Source organism: Argentina anserina, chromosome 1 (genome assembly GCF_933775445.1).
Source record: "Argentina anserina chromosome 1, drPotAnse1.1, whole genome shotgun sequence".
In the NCBI taxonomy this organism is placed as follows: Eukaryota; Viridiplantae; Streptophyta; class Magnoliopsida; order Rosales; family Rosaceae; genus Argentina; species Argentina anserina.
Window position 1 is genome coordinate 6,816,436 of NC_065872.1, and position 20,174 is coordinate 6,836,609.

General features: G+C 40.4%; 1 pseudogene; it reads right to left on the reverse strand.

The window, feature by feature from the left end:
• Positions 1-15,540: 15,540 nt before the first annotated feature.
• Positions 15,541-16,709, reverse strand: LOC126798292 (probable caffeoyl-CoA O-methyltransferase At4g26220; annotated as a pseudogene).
• Between the last annotated feature and the right edge of the window lie 3,465 nt (positions 16,710-20,174).

Sequence of the window (20,174 nt, forward strand, 5' to 3'; positions counted from 1 at the left end):
TGATGAGTAGAGGTCAAATTCACAGAGGCAGTAAGTAATAGCCTAAAACTACAATAGATTTTGAGTAGAATTTTAGGGGGTTTTCGGAAGTTCATAGTATAGTATGATAAAGTTAAGGTTTTCAGGATTGGATTTGGAGATTTGACACCTTTAATATTCATTTTGACAGTGTTATGCTTTGTTTACACATGAATACGGGCTTGCAAGTTTATTTAAGCATATTGCTTGCAGGAGAGTTCGTTACATACCCATACTTCAAATAGAAAGACTAGAGTAGCAAGACACTGGAAGCAAAAGTTGTAACCAAAGTAAAACAAGTACTACAAAGCCTAAACGCATATAGAGGTAAAACACTAGAAAATAAAACGATAATAATCAGTTCATCACTGCCCTCTTTTGTTTGGTCACACGCAGTCTCGGTGTCAATCTTTCTGGCATTGCTGTTGGGAATTGATCTTGCATAGTCTTGATAATTCAGAGAGCATATTGAAGGAAGACCCACCCTCACTCAGAGCTTTCTCCCCACTTGCTTTCAGTTCTTTACCTCTTGCCCGCATTTCTCCTTCAATTCTTTCTCCTCCAAAATCATCCTCACCAACACCTCAATCTCCTCCCCTCCTGTTATTCCCTATGCCGGCAGAACTTTAGGTCGAATTGCCACCTTGAGCTCCTTAGATATTAGAATTAGGTTAGATTTATTAGTTTGTTGCAGACAACCTTATTAGACTTGGGTATTGGAATACCCAAACTAAGATGGGAAGGTTATAGATTAGAAGATTGTAGATCTTTTCTGAGTTGGTTTAAAACTAAGAAGTGAAAGTTATAAGAAAACGAGGAATAGTCGATCATGCGCTCATGCGCAGGTCACCTCTCTCTCCCTCCCTCCCTCCTGGTGCCTGAGGTGGTTGCATCTTAGGCTTCCCCTCAGGTCCGGGCCTGCATGTTGTACAGATATTCATGCATGTGTAATCGTGTAGACTTAGACTTAGTCTAACGACCTATTAATTCACCGATATAGCATATGTGATTAATTACAAACACTAATTACCACACAATAATAGACTGCTCTAGAACACACTACACATGATTAATTACGTGATCATACTAGAGTTGGACTTGATCTCGCTAGACTATTTTTTTTTTGGTATGTCACTAGACTAATCTAGATAACATGAGATGACATGAAAATTTTCAATGTGCATTACTGTTTTAACACATCCAAATATACTGGCATGCGTTAATGTTAAAAACCACAGTGAGACACTAATCTTTTACCCAGTGACGGATTAATCATGGATTTGTGCTCATCTCCTTCATAGAAGTTACGACCTATTTACTTCACCTAGAGCCAAAATGCAACCCAGTAGTATACTACATGCAATGTAGACTATCTGCTACATGGAATGGCTTCTAAGATTTCCGATCCTTGGTATAATGCCACTAATAAGTATTGATCGTCACACGTATATTAGAGCTTGCAAAATTTAAGTCGGCGAGCTCCATTATGGCAGCTGCAAGACATGTGGCTTTGAGGTTGAGGTCGACGCCTCGGCCTTTCAGTGAGAAGTGAAAGAGAAAGGCCAGGGACCAACTGCGCTACTGCAGTATATGCCATTAATTATGGAAAATTTTAATATACATCAATGTATGTTATACATCACACATTTGACGGTTGATATTATTTTGTGAATGAAATCAGAAAAATAATATTCGTTCTCAACCATTGTGCCATGTATATCATCCATAATTATATATTTTTAAGAAAACATGTACCAGGATAGGATATAATCATTTGATAAGTGTCCCCTTAATTAATTCAACTATAGAAAGCAGTGTGATCCCTTCAGGGATTGGTTCGCCTTGTCGGTAGTCTAACTGTTAGTCAACAACAGCTATTCTCATTCTAACCGACTTATGAGCACTAACGGTAGTGGAGCACCATGATAGTGGAGCACCAAGAGGAGTGGAGCAATCTTTATACATGTATAAATAGATATGATTGTTGTATGTAATTCAAGCAAGATAGTGTAATATAAGTTCAGTTGGTATCAGAGCATCTTGCTCTGTTTTTCTGGGAATTTTTTCCTTTCCTTTCTCCGGCAGCTAGCTCGGAGCTTCTGTTTTTTCAGCTCCTCAAGAAAAAATCATTTCCTTGCTTTCATTAGCATCCTCAATCAGTTGTAGTAAAAGCTCTAGGATTGTGCTTCTAATATCTTTATTTTTGTACTCCATACACTGAACAAGCAATGGCAATATTCCAACTCTACAAACTTGAGTAGTGTTGTACGGCTTCCTTCTGCAGATACCTTGCACCTCTTTTACTGCTTCAAGTACCATTGAATCTGAACTAGCCAAGGACAATGTTGCGTGGACTAGGGGTGTTAATTGAAAACCGAAAACCGAAAAAAAACCGAACCATAACCGAAAAAAACCGAAGAAAAAAAAACCGCACCAAACCGCAAAAAAACCGCACCAAACCGAAAGATTTGGTGTGGTTTTGGTTTGGGATGTTTGGAAACCGAAACCGAACCGAAAAACCGAATATATATATATTATAAAGAAATTATATTATTTATAGATATATTCAATATACATAATTAAATATGTTATCGATCGAGACCCAAACTTTAACAAAATTCGGTGAATTTTTTACCATATCTGTATTTATATATGCTGATCACATCTGACGGTCGAAATTTAATAATTTGAATTTTAGATATTGGAACCACAACATGTCTACTAATGTGGTATAACTTGTTTAGTGGTCTTTTTGCAAATGTATACAGTTGTGAAACAACTATATCTTATAAATAGAATTTTGCAAATCTGTCCGCATGATGCGTTACGTATAGTGAAATATGGTTATGGTAAAAAAATCACATATTTTCGATAACGTTTGTGTCCCGATCGAGGGGGTCAACCCTTTTTACGCTTATTATCACCTATGGGTAGCCTTATCCCTGGAACGTAAAATTTTTGAAAATTTTACACTAGCTGCTACATCACATATATGTGAGAGTGTGTGCATGAAAAAATCCACCAAAACTAGTCAAGAAGGTGGGGGTAAGAACAAATTCACTTAATTAGATGAAATTAAGTTAATGTTGACCACATCGATCGAGACCCAAATATTATCAACATTAGATGAATTTTTTACCATATCCTTATTTAAATATGATGATCACATATGACGGTCAAAATTTAATATTTTGAATTTTAGACATTGGAACCACAACATGTCTACTAATGTGGTATAACTTGTTTACTGGTCTTTTTGCAAATGTATGCATTTGTGAAGCAACTATATATTATAAATAGAATTTTGAAAATATGTCCGCATGATGCGTTACGTATTGTGAAATATGGTTATGGTAACAAAATCACATCTTTTCGATAACGTTTGTGTCCCGATCGAGGCGGTCAACCCTTTTTATGCTTATTATCCCCTATGGGTAGCCTTATCCCTGGAACGTAAATTTTTTGAAACTTTTACACGAGCTGCTACATCACATATATGTGAGAGTGTGTGCATGAAAAAATCCACCAAAACTAGTCAAGAAGGAGGGGGTAAGAACAAATTCACTTAATTAGATGACATTAAGTTAATGTTGACCACATCGATCGAGAACCAAATATCATCAACATTAGATGAATTTTTTACCATATCCGTATTTAAATATGCTGATCACATCTGACGGTCAAAATTTAATATTTTGAATTTTAGACATTGGAACCACAACATGCCTACTAATGTGGTATAACTTGTTTAGTGGTTTTTTGCAAAATGTATGCATTTGTGAAGTAACTATATATTATAAATATAATTTTGCAAATATGTCCGCATGATGAGTTACCTATTGTGAAATATGGTTATGGTAAAAAAATCACATATTTTCGATAACGTTTGTGTCCCGATCGAGGCGGTTAACCCTTTTTACGCTTATTATCCCCTATGGGTAGCCTTATCCCTGGAACGTAAAATTTTTGAAAATTTTACACGAGCTGCTACATCACATATATGTGAGAGTGTGTGCATGAAAAAATCCACCAAAACTAGTCAAGAAGGAGGGGGTAAGAACAAATTCACTTAATTAGATGAAATTAAGTTAATGTTGACCACATCGATCGAGACCCAAATATTATCAACATTAGATGAAGTTTTTACCATATCCTTATTTAAATATGCTGATCACATCTGACGGTCAAAATTTAATATTTTGAATTTTAGACATTGGAACCACAACATGCCTACTAATGTGGTATAACTTGTTTAGTGGGTTTTTGCAAATGTATGCATTTGTGAAGCAACTATATATTATAAATATAATTTTGCAAATATGTCCGCATGATGCGCTACATATTGTGAAATATGGTTATGGTAAAAAAATCACATATTTTCGATAACGTTTGTGTCCCGATCGAGGCGGTCAACCATTTTTACGCTTATTATCCTCTATGAGCCTATGGGTAGCCCTATCCCTGGAAGGTAAAATTTTTGAAAATTTTACACGAGCTGCTACATCACATATATATGAGAGTGTGTGCGTGAAAGAATCCACCAAAACTAGTCAAGAAGGAGGGGGTAAGAACAAATTCACTTAATTAGATGAAATTAAGTTAATGTTGACCACATCGATCGAGACCCAAATTTTATCAAAATTAGATGAATTTTTTACCATATCCGTATTTAAATATGCTGATCACATCTGACGGTTAAAATTTAATATTTTGTATTTTAGACATTGGAACCACAACATGCCTACTAATGTGGTATAAGTTGTTTAGTGGCTTTTTGCAATTGTATGCATTTGTGAAACAACTATATCTTGTAAATAGAATTTTGCAAATCTGTCCGCATGTTCTTTTTATTTTGTTAAGAATCATGTAGATAGACAAGGAAAGAAACTCCGTTTTTCTTTACAAAATAACCGAAAGAAAAACCGATATAAACCAGAGAAAAACCAAACCGAACCAAACCGAACACAATTGGTTTTTGAAAAAAAAAGTGAAAAACCAAACCGAACCAAACCGAATAAATAGAACGGTTTGGTGTTCGGTATCACCTATAAACCGAACCATTCACACCGATTAACACCCCTAGCGTGGACGGCCTTAATCCTAGCTGCCTCATTCCTTTCTTTCCACTGCTCTATTGACATCCACCGGAGCTGACGACCTCCTTGAGATCCACGTCCAGGGTGATACACAGGGACTCGGGCCGTGACATACCGTGACGCACCTCCTTTCCCAGCTCGGAACTTACCCGGGCCGTGACATACCCGACCCTACAAGACCCGGCAAGCTTCTCCCCCACATATACCCGGAATCGCGACATCACGTTCCGGCGGACTCGCTACCTCCTCGCCAGACTCCGCTGTACCTCGCCGCCGACGATCCACTGCTTGATTCACCCGGCGAACAGTGCCTTCAAGCTCTCCTCGCCGATCCGATACTCTCGTCTGTCGGGTTTCACCCGCTTGTATTCACTTCCGACTTCGCCTCCCAGAGCTCGACGATCGCCTCAAGCACGTCGCACCACTGCGAGTAGAACAGCTCCGCCGCAAGCTCCCAAGCTCCGCCGCTGAAAATCGTCGTCTCTGAAACTGCATTCTTTTGACCCGACCCGCATCCGAATCCGACCCGGCCCGCATCCGCATCCGACTCGGCCTGCATCCGACCCGGCCCGCATTTTTGACCCGACCCGGATCAGACCCGGCCCAGAATTGGTTGTCTTGTGTCAGTGTAGGTTCACTGACAGTGCATGTGCACCCAAGACCGATTTATACCTTTTTTTTGGGTACTTCCGCTGTATAATTCCTGATTTTTTGAATTCATTTCTTTCAATGGGTTCTGGAGACGAAGCTGATCTTCCGAAATTTGAAGTATCTGTTAAGAGTTCTGACAGTGGGTCCTTTGGGGGTACTAAACTTAATGGAACTAATTTCCGTAAATGGAAGAGACTTATGGCGGCTCATCTTCGAGGTATGCACAAGATGGGGCATGTAACCGGAGCCACTCTTGCTCCTAGCAAAGATGATATTATTGCCTACACTAAGTGGGACGATGATGATGGTCTTGTGATGTCCGTCTTGTGGAAAGCTATGAATGACGAGATAATTGATCTGGTGGAGGCATGTGACACTGCGCAGGCAATATGGCTGACACTTGAAGGCTTATATACTAATGACTCTGATTTCATACAGGTTCATGAGTTAATGTGCACCGCCTTGGCGATGCAACAGGATGGGCAACCGGTGGCGCAATATTTCACCAAACTAAGAAATATTTGGGCTGAGATTGATATGAAACGTCCTTGCCTGATCAAACATCAGGAGGATATTGTTTGGTACCAACGTGAGAAGGAGCTTGAGCGAGTTCACCATTTCCTGAAAGGTCTTGATACTAAACATAACAGTGCGAAAGGGGAATTGCTTCGCCAAACCGAACCTCCTAGCTTAATTACAGCTTTCACATATATCCGTAAGGATGAATCTCACCAGGAAAGCCTTCATCAAGCACAAGTTGAAGTTTCCAGCCTTACTATTCGTGCTAGATCTTCCGTACCACCTCTTCAGCAGGCCACTTCATCTCCACTCCAACGAGGACCACCACCAGGTTTCGGGAATCAGCCACGCCCTCCTTGTTCTTATTGTCATGATACTAACCATGCTCGCGCAAGTTGTTGGAAGCTGTATCCACATCTTCGGCCGAAGAGGCCCCATTATCATCCCAAGGCGAAAGCAGCTATTCAACTCGTCCAGGAACCCGATATCTATGGTGTGGTTGGACACGATCATCATACCGCAGGCGGAGCAAACCCTACTGTCTCCATAGCTGGTCGTGGAAAAATTGGTATGGCTTTAAATATTTCTCACTTTGTTGGTTTTGATACTTGGATTATTGATTCGGGTGCGTCTGATCATATGACTTATGACAAATCTTATTTTACCGTATTGTCTCCTCCACCAGTACCCTATGTTACTAATGCTAATGGTGAGGCATTTCCCGTATTAGGAAAAGGGTCGGTTCGTATTACTCCCACAATAGAGCTTCAAAATGTGCTATATGTTCCTGCCTTATCTCATCACTTGATCTCTGTTCCCCAATTAAACACTGACGCTAAGTGCTCTGTGACTTTTTTTCCTATGTATGTGATTTTTCAGGATCTTCTCACCGGAGAGTTAATTGGTCGGGGGTATCTAAGGGGCCGGTTGTTTCACTTGGATCAGACATATGCGGGGCCGAAACCAGGGGCACCATCTCGGACCGCTTTAATCTCCACTTCTGACAAGCTAAGTGAAGTTTGGTTATGGCATCGTCGCTTAGGGCATCCCTCTTTTAGTGTTATGAAATCATCTATGCCTACTTTGTTTCTTAGTGTGGATGAGTCACTTTTACATTGTGAGACATGTGTTTTGGGTAAGAGTCATCGATCTACTTATTCCCGTAGTACTTCTAATAAACATCTTCTTCCTTTCGAGTTAATTCATTCTGATGTTTGGGGACCCTCCCAAGAAACTACTGTGTCCGGGATGCGATATTATGTATCATTTATTGATGATTGCACCCGTCTTTCATGGATTGTTCTCCTCAAAACAAAAAATGAAGTTTTTCCCGCTTTCCAAACTTTCTATGCTACTGTTAAAACACAATATAATGCCACAGTTCGAATTCTTCGTTCTGATAATGGGGGGGGAATATGTGAATCATGTTTTTCGGGAGTTCCTTAACACACATGGGATTGTTCATCAAACAGCGTGTCCTTATACCCCTGAGCAGAATGGAGTTTCTGAAAGGAAAAATCGTCATTTACTTGACATGGCTCGGTGTATTCTTTTTAGTGCCCATATGCCCAAATACCTTTGGGGTGATGCTGTCCTCACTTCTGCCCACCTCATTAATCGTCTTCCCTCTCGTGTTCTTCAGGGAAAAGTTCCATATGAGGTACTTGTATCTCATATCTCCTTACCTTCTTTTCATAATCTTCCTGCCTGTGTTTTCGGTTGTGTTGTTTTTGTCCATCTTCCAAAACATCAGAGATCTAAGTTAGATGCTCGGGCCGTTAAATGTGTGTTTGTTGGGTATGGAGGACATCAGAAAGGGTACCGGTGCTATCATCCACCTACCAAGAAGTACTATGTCACTATGGATGTCACTTTCTTTGAGGATATGAGTTATTTTCCCTCTTCCGATACTACTCTTCAAGGGGAGAATTCATACTTCGAAGAGCTGTATCATGGAGAGGGGGAGACAAATAAGCCAGTAGATATGATGACAGGACCAATTGAGATTACCGATATGTCCGTTATACAAGCGCCACCGAGTGATTCCGATATAGTCACTCCAGCGATTCAAGCACCAGAAGATGACAACACAACTACCCCTCATACTACTGACCAAAACTCTCCTGGTACGGAAGATCACTCATACGAGGTTAGTCATTCTATTGGGACTAATACTAGTGATACTAATAGTAGACAATATGTCTTGCCAAATAGGTCTACTCGGGGTCAGCCAACAAAAAAATATGAACCTACCCTTCAGGCGAAAGCTAAGTATCCTGTGGCAAACTTTATGTCTACCAAAAGATTGTCTAAGTCATATGAATCATTTTTGAATCAAATATCTACTGTATCAGTACCTAACAAAGTGCAGGATGCATTGAGAGATCCAAAATGGAGAAAAGCAATGGAGGAAGAGATGGAAGCATTACAAAAGAACAATACTTGGGAGCTTGTATCACCACCACATGGCAAGAAGACTGTGGGATGTCGTTGGGTGTTTACAATAAAACATAATCCAGACGGGTCAGTGAGCCGGTATAAAGCACGCCTAGTAGAAAAAGGGTTCACCCAGACATATGGCATAGACTATGATGAGACATTTGCACCTGTTGCAAAGATGAACACTATTCGGGTATTGCTCTCTTGTGCTGCTAACTTAAACTGGCCACTCAGACAGTTTGATGTTAAAAATGCGTTCCTTCATGGAGAACTTACAGAAGAAGTGTACATGGATCTTCCTCCGGGATATGCGGCCGCTTCTCCAAGTAACTATGTATGCAGATTGAGAAAATTTTTGTATGGTCTTAAACAGTCACCTCGTGCCTGGTTTGGAAGATTCTCACAATTCATGAGGAGAATTGGCTACATACAGACTAATTCAGACCACACACTATTTCTCAGACATCAGCAAGGGAAGGTAACAGCCATAATTATATATGTTGATGATATGGTAGTTACTGTAAATGATATTGTTGAGGTGGATAGATTACAGAAACAGCTAGCCACAGAATTTGAAATGAAAGACTTAGGTACACTCAAGTACTTCTTGGGCATTGAGGTAGTCCGGGGAAGTGATGGTATTTATCTGTGTCAGAGGAAGTACATCCTTGATCTACTAACAGAGACCGGTATGCTGGATTGCACTCCCATTGATACACCTATTGAGCAAAACTATCGGTTAGCAGAGTATCCAGATCAAGTACCGACTGAAAAAACTCGGTACCAGAGGCTAATTGGACGTCTGATTTATTTATCACATACCAGACCAGATGTTACATATGCAGTAAGTGTAGTGAGTCAGTTCATGCATAATCCCAGCGTGGACCACATGGATGCTGTTGTAAGGATTTTGAGGTACTTGAAGTCAGCCCCAGGAAGAGGAGTAATGTTTTCTAAACACAAAAATATCTTTGAGGTTTGTGGTTTCACAGATGCAGATTGGGCTGGAAATATTACAGATCAGAGATCCACATCAGGGTACTTTACCTTTGTTGGGGGTAATCTTGTTACATGGAAGAGTAAGAAACAAAAGGTGGTAGCTCGATGTAGTGTTGAAGCAGAGTACAGAGGTATGGCTCAGGGGGTATGTGAATTGTTATGGCTTAGAAACTTGCTACAAGATTTGGGTATTAAGCCTAAATGTGCGATGCAGCTGTACTGTGACAACAAAGCAGCTATTGATATTTCACAGAATCATGTGCAACATGATCGTACAAAACATGTGGAGGTTGATCGTCACTTTATAAAGGAAAAACTAGATGCGAAGATTATTAGTTTTCCTTTTGTTCCTACAGAAGAGCAACTTGTCGATATGCTCACAAAAGGAATATCTAAAAAAAATTTTTATGACTCACTTGGCAAGTTGGACATGGTTGATATGTATGCGCCAACTTGAGGGGGAGTATGAGCACTAACGGTAGTGGAGCACCATGATAGTGGAGCACCAAGAGGAGTGGAGCAATCTTTATACATGTATAAATAGATATGATTGTTGTATGTAATTCAAGCAAGATAGTGTAATATAAGTTCAGTCGACTGACATTAGATTTGAGCCTCATCAATAGCCAGTCATCCTTGTCAATCTGCCCCTGCATGAATTTCATCTTATAATTAGTGATACGCCAATCAAGAATACTCTGTTTAAACTTAAAAGAAATGGTGAACTCGATGATTCATTTGATTGATTGATTAAGTTCAAAATATACACAAACACACAACAGAAGTAATTAATCAACTTGTACAATTGTAGAGCTGACAGACAACTATGGGCTTCCAGATAAAGTATACTACAGCAAGATTAACTGGATAAACAATGGTTATCGAAGTCGAAGGAGACTGTTTTACTCGAGTGTCCTACCTCCGGTACATGTGTCAGTAACTGGTCAATTAATTTTCCTTTCACTTCCATCATTCGGCGGAAGGGATGATGCGTATTGTGAGTTTGTGACGATTGAGTTTTGGAGGATGACTAGCTGCTTTGCAGGCTCGAGCAATTGGAATGATTAGCCATCTTGTTGATGCTTTGATCTCTTCATGCATGGATATAGATTTAAGTTGTCGATATCAGGAAATTATGCATGCCATCCATGCATATAGAATAAGAACTAAGTTGGAGCAATTAGGCTTGAGCCCTAACTCTTGAACGGTCGTATCATCCATACATATGATCGCTATGAGATAAAGTGCTGTTTGGAACATATGGGCTCCGGTGCCTCACTTATGACCCTTTGGAATTCTTCTTCTTATCAGCATGTGCTCGTAGTACTGTTTACTCCGGTCCAACAAAGCGTCAGCTGCGACTTCTGCAGATTTGGGAATACTTGTCTGACTCGTCTCCTTCCAGAAATATATAGTGCATTTATGAGATCAACGGACTCATATACCTTTGTCTTGCTCATCGAGTTAACCATGCATAATGCATCGTATAGTTGTTTTTGTGTTGGTTGGTTTTTATTATTCCTTTCTGCATTGTTTTGGAAGCGGAAAAATGCCTGGTTCCAACCGAAGAACTTTTATCCAAACCTCTCAATCGCAACTTTACAACTGTAAAAACGACTGCCAATCTTTGTGCTGGTCGCTGAGGGTAAATCGAATCGAACGACGCTTTGGCGGCTTTTCTTTTCAAGTTAATCCCGTGGAATTGTAGTTGAAGTATTCACTAGACTGTGTTTGGCAGGCAGGGGTTGAAGAAAGGTAAAGCAAGTGCTGTGTCATGCATGCTACGTACTATAATTTATAAATGAGAAATATAATATGTTTACGTACATGCATATTCGTGTTAATAGGGAGCTTCACTCAATAGGTCTTCATACATACAAGTGATCATGCTGATGAGAAAGGGGGGTAAAGAGGCCGATTGTTTATAAAATAATCTAATTTCATCACTCATCAGCATTATGAGCATCGAAAAGTTCTGTTTATAGAGAGCGGTATTTGTTATCTTCCTGTGGGAGATTTGAGACATAAATTCCAGAGGTGAAGGGTGGAAAAAAAAAGGGATTGTGCAAGAGTTCTAGACTTCTAGTTGCTCTGCTAACGGAAAGCTCTGCTAATGGCAATGAATGTATAGTTTTATCTTGTATTGGTTGCATTTTTCTCTTGTTTTCTTTAATTTCCTGAACTGCCACTTTGACAGTTTCGTGATTCAGTGCGGATTTTGATGCTCATTTAAGCACCAAGCTACTCAAACGCGCGGGGACGTGGACGTATATTATAATGCCACATTTCCCTCTTCTTATGCCTCACTTTTGCACGAGTGTTTTTAGTATAGACATGTACGCGTACGACAAAATTAAGAGAAAGAGGAGATAGGTTGAGATATGGTACGCCAAAACAGGTTGATCACTAATTCAACATTGAGTTTTCAATAGATAAATACTAGTATTCCCACATGCTAGGCATATAAATATAGAAAGAGGAGACAATTAGGGGCTCATTTGCAGCAATGTATGGCATATACAGTTTTGTGCGGTGACGGAGGAGTGTTATTGTAACGACCCCAAAATTTTCGAGTTTAAAAACTCAAAATTCTAAAGTCGTTAAACACAAAATAATCTCAACGAAATCGAAATCATTTAAGTGCACAGCGGATCATCACTGAGTTCTCAATACAACTCAGAAAACCATTTATTACAACCAAATTTATAATCCATACATAAAATGGAAATGTAATAATCCTCACAAATCACTCACAAATCTCACAATTAAAATCACACCAACTCTCACACACAAATCCACGCTAAAACCTCACCACAAGTTGGATACGAACGACTTCGAGCCTCTGTAGTCGTCGCTCAACCTCCACTAATCAGCACCTGTGGAATTATCCCCTACACCATCGAATTGGCGCACCGGGATTGTAAACACAAACCCGGCAAGCTTATAGCTCGTATGAGTAAAATCAAAATATAATTCGCATATCAAAATTCACGAAAAATCACAAATCAACAAATATAAATGCCCTCATGAGTCAATGGACAGCCCATCTGGTTGTCCCAAACGAATATGAAATGAAACGCTCATGAGAAAATTAAGTAACCCTTCTGGTTACCCAAATGCATTTATAATACGGGTACCAAGAACGCTGGTACACATCTGTTACCCCTCTCGTAATACACCGCTGATATTGGATAGCCACCCGCTACCCAACATCCAAAATAAACTGAGTACCCATGAGCAGATAACCACCCGTTACCTCACATGCAGTACTAAGGCAGACAGACTAGAGCTCTAACTGTATCGTAACTTTCGCCCGGCCAAAGACTAGGTTTCGACTTGCCAAACACGTACAATAATCTCACATCATATTGTACCAAAAATCAGGTCCGAAGACAATTCACATTTTAACAATCTCAATGTTAAAAATCACGTACAATAATCTCACATCATATTGTACAATTCAAATCACATGTTCAATATAATCACAATAAAATCATAACAGTATATTATATAGCAAACTATATATATTCGTACTTATTTACCATTTATACAATACATATATAGTCCACTATATCTTATACATGTCATATTTCACCACACATGCTCAATACACAAACTTCCATCATCGAAATGACCATTTCTAATGAATTAATAACAGAATATAATATAATGAATTATATATATATGTATTTATTACCATTATACAGTATATATGTAATCCACCAAATTGTATACATGTTGTAATTCATTATTAAATACTCTTGCGAAAATCTTGAATCACCGCGAGGGTAGATTCGTAAATATGTGAGATTTTACTCACCTTATTGACTTGAGCGTAATTCCACAATTCCCGATGATAATTCCTTTTCCTAATTTAACGACCACCTTGAAAAGATAAGAAAAGAATTTAGAATCGTTTCGTAAACCTTTAAATGCCGAAACAGTAATAATCGGTTACAGTTCAGCAATTTTCGGTTTTACGAAGTTACTGTTCAGTGTTACTGTTCACTGTTACTGTACAAATACTCAAATAATACGTATTTCTGTACGTATAAATATTCTATACGTATTCCTGTACGTATAAATATTATATACGTATTCCTGTATGTATAAGTATTATATATGTATTTCTGTACGTATAAATATTATATACGTATTTCTGTACGTATACGTACCGTTTAAATGTAAATACAAACTCAGTAAATAAAATTTACTAAATTACCCTTTTACAAATTACTTTTTACATTTACTGAAAGTAATTTATATTTACATTTACCGAAGGTAAAATTTAATTACATTTACCGTAGTAAATAAAATTTACATTTACATTTAAGTAAATTACCAAAATACCCCTATCGGAAACACTGTCACACCGCCGCACGTGGCGGCGCGTGGGGTACACGCGCCACCTCCGGCAGGCAGCGCGTGGGGCTCACGTGCCGAGCCCAAAACCGGCACGTGTGATGTCACCACCACCCCAAAACCCTCCTCCTTTCTCCCCTCTTCCTCTCTCCGGTCCTAGGCCGCCTCCTACTCCTCCCACGCTCCTCCACGCGCCGCCTCTAGGCGGCGGTAACCCTCCCCTCTATCAACTTCGATCTCACTCCAAACACACCAAAAATCACCACAACAAACACACAATCAATCCTAGCACGTATCTCACCTCGATTCGATGGTGGAAAGCTCGTTTCGAGCTCGGTGGTGGCGATGAAGATCGGTGCCGAAACTTGCAGAAGCTTGGCAACGTCGGGCGTCCTCACGGCGGCAAGTCTCGAGCTGGCGAGCTGAAGGGTGGCAGCCGTGGTCCTCGCGATGTCGTTGGGCCGAGCGGTGCACGTCACGGCGGCCCTGTGTGGTAGATCGCCGGGGCGATTCTCCGAGGTGAGGGTGAGAGTGTTTCGGGGAGAGAGAAAATGAAAGAGAGAGAGAGAGAGAGAGAGAGAGAGAGAGAGAGAGTTCGGGTCGTGAGGGAGAGGGAGATGGGAGAGAGCTCGGGGTCGAGAGGGAGAGGAGGTTTCGGGGAGAGAGAGAGAACCGAGGGAGAGAGGGTGTGAGCGGCGGAAGTGAAGAGAGAGAGAAGGGTTTCCTGAAATGGAAACCCTAAACTCTAAAACATCCTATTTATACTAGTTTCCAAATCAGAAACTAACTTCCGACGTTAATAACTTTTACCTCCGACGTCCGATTCTAACGTGTCACATACTCGCGAACTCGTATCGATGAGCTCTACAACTTTTGTGAAGGAAGTTTTCGCGACCAAGCGACGAAATAAAAGTTGATAAATTCGTTCGGAAACGTAACGTTTTCTTATTAAACGTTCTCGGAACGTTTCCGTTTCTGTTTTCGTAACATTCGCAAACAATCAATTTCCTTTTAATTGAATTTCATGACTTTATAGAATTCAATTCAATTCAAATATCGTTTCAAAAATCTAGGGTTATTACAGTTATAACATGCACGTGGGAGTGTGGGTTAATGTGTGAAAAAAAAAGTTGCTAAATGATAGAATTTTCAGAAAATTAGTTATAAGTAAAAATAGAGGTTAAAAAGTTATAAAAAGTTATAAATTATATTTTAATTTAATATATATATATATAATATTTTGTTATTTACATAGAATATTAAAAATTTATCAGAATGAAGTATGGTAGAAGGGTTCACATGTTTTTCCACATTTATTATGGGTAATAAAATGAGTTTGTTTTATTATAGTAAGATAAATAAAGAAATTACAGAATAAAATCGATCGAAGACATTACTCAAAAACATAGAACGGCTAGTAAGTTCTCCATTATTCACTCATAGAGATTGAACAGACTCAGGAAATGCGTCTGCATATGGTGATTCCATCTCCAACAGAAACATGAGAGATCTCGACTCGAGGGTCAGCCGAAACAGACTTGTTAAACTCAATTGTTGCCCGCATCAACGGCCTTTTGGACTCGGGAACAGCCTCTTCTGGCTTAGCCACTGCCCCTCCCCACAGTGTGTTATCATACATAATAATCCCACCGATCTTCACCAGTTTCATCAACCTCTCATGATAATTACAATAGTTATTTTTGTCAGCATCGACGAAGGCAAAGTCGAAAGCACCCTCATTCTGTGGTTCTCCCAAGAGATTGTCAAGTACATGCAGAGCCTGGGATTCAATGTAGTCGATTTTGTGCTCCACTCCGGCTTTTTCTATGATTGGGAGGCCTATTTCGTATGTTTTACGAGTTGTGTCTATGGCCATAGTCTGCATACCATATATATAAGATTCTTGTCAAACACATATATACTCATTAAGAATAAAGAGCTGGCTTTGCTGGATAGCAAATTAACCTTGCCGTCGTCAGGGATTGTGAGAGCCGTAAGGAGGAGAGAGTATCCAGTAAAAACTCCAACTTCAATCTTCTTCTTTGCATTCACCAATTTCAAGAGCATGGCCATTAGCTGACCTGCATCAGGTGCAGTCCCAAAGAAAGCACTGCACACGTAGGTGGATTTGTTTAGGGATCCTTTGTTTAGATGGTTCGGTTATTCATATGTATGTACAAGAGTAAAACTGCAATAAATTGATTCTGTAGATCGATAATTACTTGGGGAGTATTGCAGTGGCTTCTCTCAACTCCTTGAGTGGCTCTGGTTCTCGAGGTACACACTAGTTTATAGTATATACTGCAGTTTATATGTGCAAATTAAAAAATATGTTAATCTCCTCAATATAACAATATCTTCTTGAATGCGGTTGCCATTTACAAGACTCCCTTATAAGGAAGTTGACAGTGAAGAATTGAAGATCGATATTCAATTGACGCAAAGGTGGAATGATCGCGATGGAGATATATTATCAGAAGACAGAAAAATCAAGAGCAATTTAATTAAAAGCACCACACATTATTCGAGAAAAAGATTTTAAAGAAAAAAGCACAGCACCTTCTGTAATTCCTCATTTTGAAGAAGGACTGGATTAGGCAGAAACCTTCCTGAAGTGTTCTCCATTTTTCTTATATACATCACAATCAATTAAAGTTAAAGTCAGCTGGCCCTTTTTCCAGGAAAATTCTATGGTGTAGCACTGCATGCGTGCAGCATCCCTAATCCACCGTTCATATACCTCACACACCCTAGGTGCATTTTAAGACACCCTCTATCCACCATCTGATTCGGTATGTATGGTATGCAGCGCTGCACCATAGATAAATCATTTTTTCCTGGCCGGTCTATCTGATTTGTGGGATATATTCATGCATGAAGATCATCTTAATTAAACCCAGTAATCCTAAGCAAGTATTATAGCAGACAAGATTATACGAATGAAAAGTTGGGAGATGATAAAGACATACCAAATTATTTCAGCTAATACCAATTCTCTCTTACGTAAGTACGCCGGTGTAAGTTTCTGAACTTGGATTCCGGATGTGTATACCAAACATATTTCACACCATATCCTTAAGTAAACAAGTCATGCCCTCATTTCTCCAAAAACAAAAAAAAAAGTCATGCCTTCACTCTTTTTTATTGACTCTGAGAGGTTGACTGAGATAGCTACATCATATTGTCACATACCTAGCCATTCGGCTGCCAAACTTGGTTCATGCGGCGCTCCATCTCCATGGAGCCAGCCTTATCCAACGGGGCAATACACTGGTTTCGCCCTGCCTTGGGCTCATCAGGGGATCGGCTCCAGACTCCTACTTGTGTGTAGGGCGGCCAACTCGCCTCTTTGACGTTAAGTTCTCGACTAGCGACAAACTCTCCGAATTTAACCGGGTCGGCATGCCTGAACCCCTCGGAAGGAGCAGCCATATATCTCCCATACATTGAATCTTGGAGCAAATCCCACATATCCTTGATGTTCTTTCAACCAGCAGCCCACGATCGACACTCCCAAAATAGGGACGTGACATCCTCGCCCACCAAACTTGGTGTACGTCCTCGTACACAGCATCCTCCCTTGCGGCCCGCGTAACCCTTGTGCGCCCGCGATGCCTAGAGCGACGAAAAGGAGTTCCCAAATATCTTCCACCCAACAATGACTTCGCGCCGGATCTCTCTTGTCCTGGACATTGCCACGGATCTTCTCGTCCGGTCCTCCCCCCTAGAGGCGACCCTGCCTACTCGACTCCCCCGCGGAGCCCCCCGTATCTTGGGGACACGGCGACACGTGTGAGCGCTTGGCGAACACAACGACAGCGATGTTGAGGTGGCTCTGATACCACTTGTCACGGACCTAGCCATTCGGCTACCACACTTGGTCAATGCGGCGCTCCATCTCCATGGAGCCAACCTTATCCAACGGGGCAATACACTGGTTTCGTCCTGCTTTGGGCTCATCAGGGGATCGGCTCCAGACCCATACCTGTGTGTAGGGCGGCCAACTCGCCTCTTTGACGTTAAGTCATCGACTAGCGACAAGCTCTCCGAATTTAACCGGGTCGGCATGCCTGAACTCCTCGGAAGGAGCAGCCATATATCTCCCACACATTGAATCTTGGAGCAAATCCCACATATCCTTAATGTTCTTTCAACCAGCAGCCCACGATCGACACTCCCAAAATAGGGACGTGACAATATGCTAGCTTCACCGCCTTTCATGCATATTTACATAAGGAAACAGTCATATGTTCAATAAACAAAGCATCCCCTTCATTATTTCATCACGGACTTGTCGGTTGTCTAGCTGTTAGTATCCTTTCTCAATATATGCCTTCTCCGTTAGTTCCGAAAACTGCCATGTGACTAAATGTGAGGGGTGTGTATGGGACTCGGATCACTCTCATGAAAAAGTTCCTAATATTGCCTAATAAGTGAATATCATCGATAGCTAAGATGAGCCTCATTGTTAATAATTTCTCCACTCTTGTCTCAGCAAATGCTCTCCCTCTCCTTTCACATTCCCAACTCTTCGACCCCAAACTCTCTTTTACTGAAAGGAAAAAAACTAGGGAGGCCGATCTCTCCTCTCTCACTTCCATCCCCGAATCTCTGCCGCAGCCTATAAGCCTCCGTCGCCGGCGTCCTTTGTGGTGACCCAATTCATTCCTAATTTTTTCTCCATTAAAACTATGTGTCCCTCTCTCCTCTACGTATTTGTGCCCTTATTGTTCAACTCGGAACATGAAAGAAGTATGGGATTTGTACGAAGAAGATCAAGTTAATTCTGACTTGCGTGGAGTCCAAATATGACGAAATTAAAGCTGATATGAAATCGATCTCACTTTGCCATTGTCGTCTGTTTTCAAATTCAAATGACTTTGGTGTTTTTTATTCCTTGGAGAGCATTCATTTGAAGCATAAATTTTAAGTCAGTTGTGTTTCGAATCTTTAAGAATTAACGAATGCTACCAGGATCTTGAACAACAAATGGAAATCTCATGAATGAACTAAAATAGAGAAGAAAAAAAACCAAGAAGGTGTTGGGTCACTACAGATGAGGCAGGAGACGGTGGTTTATAGGGTGGCGGAGCCGAGAGAGAAGAGATCGGCGTCCCCCAGTTTTTTCTCTCTGTAAATGGTGGAAGTGTTTGGGATGAGAGAGAGAAAGAGGAGAGGAGAGGAGAAAGAACACGGAAGAAAACAAGTAGAGAGTAAAAGAAAGAGGAAGAAGTAAGCTGATTGTTGATTTACAATGAACGGTGGAGATTCACCTATTAGACGATATTAGTAGAATTTTCATTAGGACAGGAGGATCTCAGTCCGTATTTATGTGCTGCCTTGGCTTTTGACCCTTGTGAATCTCCTAATCAGTACAGAGTTGTTGTGACTTGTGAGGATCGATTACGCTGAATCCATTTCATCTACCTCAAACTTGGCTATGCTTGACATCTTGTCGTCTGAATACGGACATTGGGTTCGACAAAAGTTGCAACTTGACCCAGTTTTTACAGAGGGGTTCGACAAGGTCAAGTTCTGTATGCAATTTTTTTACTTGCTGGGCAAGTTATATAGCTTGGCCATGTCAATGTCATGGAAATTTTTTATGCATTGACCTCAAAACTGTTGAAGCTTCAGCAGTTGAAGAACTTCCTGTCGGGGAGGCCAATAAGAACGGATCAATGGGGTGTCAATGGACCTTCTCGTCTATATGAAGCGTATGCCTCCTAGTTCTGGTGAGTTTCACGAACTTGTGGTTTGGTTCTACGATGATCGTTGTAAACCTAGTGAATGGATTCATACAAAGTTTGTTGCTGCTCGTTGAGTTTGTACATCCACCTTCAAGGGTACCGGGATAATCATGATAGCACGTTCACAGAGTATATGTTATCAGAATGCGGTTTGAAATTTTGCATAAAAGTTGGCAGCATCAAACTGTCGGCAGTGGTCACAGAGTGAGTAGTTGAATGAAGAATTCACGTACATAATATTTCAAAGACATTAGTGAATGGTTAAAGTTTAAACTCGTTGAGCAATTAAATTTCCAGATCACCTATTCCCTGGTGACCTATATATCTTTACAAATGACAT